This window comes from Camelus bactrianus, chromosome 28, assembly GCF_048773025.1.
Source record: "Camelus bactrianus isolate YW-2024 breed Bactrian camel chromosome 28, ASM4877302v1, whole genome shotgun sequence".
NCBI classification, from domain to species: Eukaryota; Metazoa; Chordata; class Mammalia; order Artiodactyla; family Camelidae; genus Camelus; species Camelus bactrianus.
Genome location: NC_133566.1, coordinates 20,593,704 through 20,595,270, shown reverse-complemented (window position 1 = coordinate 20,595,270; position 1,567 = coordinate 20,593,704).

Here is a 1,567-nt window from a genome sequence, read left to right as displayed (position 1 = left end):
TTTAAAGAAATATAATCATAACCTTATTTTTTTATCCCATCCCATTTCTACAGAGCTCTACAGAAAGGGCAATTCTTGTTTTCAGGCATAGGAAATAGGGATGTCTCCTGAAAGAAAACAAAGTGTCTATCTATGCACCTCTTCCTCGAAGTACTTTTTCACTGTAATTTGGGGAAATATAGCCACAGAGCAAGATAGATCTGGATTCCTCATCTTGGTCTCCAACCTCCTGTTGTGAGTCTCTACTTTGGCGCCTTTCCAAGGACCACACTGAGACCTTTTTACCTGGTTTATGATGTGCTTATGGCTTTATTTTTTAATGAGCTTAGCCACAGGGGCCTCCCGGAGAATGAAGATCTCATTGAGGGGATAAATTGCTCCCTGCTTTAAGGTTCAAGAAGAAATTTCCCTTCTGCCAGTTTCCTCCTCACTTCACTTCACCTAATTTGTTCCGTGCAGATACTATGTCCAAATCACCGAAGGGGCGGGTTAGTATACGGTCTTGGAATAACAGAGAATTAATCTAACTGCTGGAGTATTAAAGGGGCCACCGCCACCTACGGTGAGAGAATTGGTTTCGGGAACCAGTGACCGGAGCAAGTACTAATAACCTTATGAAATAGGAAAAAGTAGCATCAGTTTATTTTTGCTTCGTAAGTGTAGGAAAAAGAAACACCGTGGAGTGGGACAGGTGCAGCCGTCAGGGCAGTTTGGTCCTCCAGAGGTGGACACGTAGGTCAGCCTGCGAACCTACCAAGAAGGTTTGAGGGACTGGAGAGTCCATGTTGCTACTCAGTTCTGGCGTCAAAGCTTAATGTCATTATTTATTTATTTTTAATTTACTGATCGTCTCTCTTTGATGATACCTGTCCAAGCACGTGTGGCCCAGAAGACTGGCAGCCAGAAGTGGAAACCTCCTTGGTGTGATTTCCACCCACCGGTTTCATTTCCACTTGTAGAACCTCCACATGGAAAAACAGAATCTCTAGATTGCGTGTCCACCCCTAAAATGTTCCAAGTCAGATCCGCATGCCTCAGGCCCCTTTATTTTTTCTCTCATCAAAATAAAATGATCTGGAGGCACAGAGGACAAAGAGAGTCTGAATTCCTCCTGGCTGTCAGTCACACCAAATCACAGACGTGAAGCGCCAGCTTATATAGTGAGCCCAGAAACGGGCCTGGGTTTGCCCCTGGCCAGGGTGAATTGCCCCAAATGTGTGCTCCCTCCTAACGTTTGAGGGGCAGTATAGAAGGCAGAGGAGAGGAGCTGCTTTCCAGTTCCACCAGCAGCCTGGACCTCTTCCTCATGCCCTCCCTCTTCCCTGCCTTGGTGACCCCGTAATGGATGTGGTTTATAAGAGGCATAATGCCTTAGGTCATTGTCATTTTGATTAAGCTATAAACCTACCCACTTGTGAGAAGGAAATAGTCAGGCTTGCAAATCCTGTGGAGAGAACAGACCACAGGGCAGAGCAATTGAGTTTAAATAATTTAGAGATACCCAGTGAGATTATCCCCCTAAATATTTAAGACCCTGATGGAACAGGTCATTCCCAGTTGTTCAATG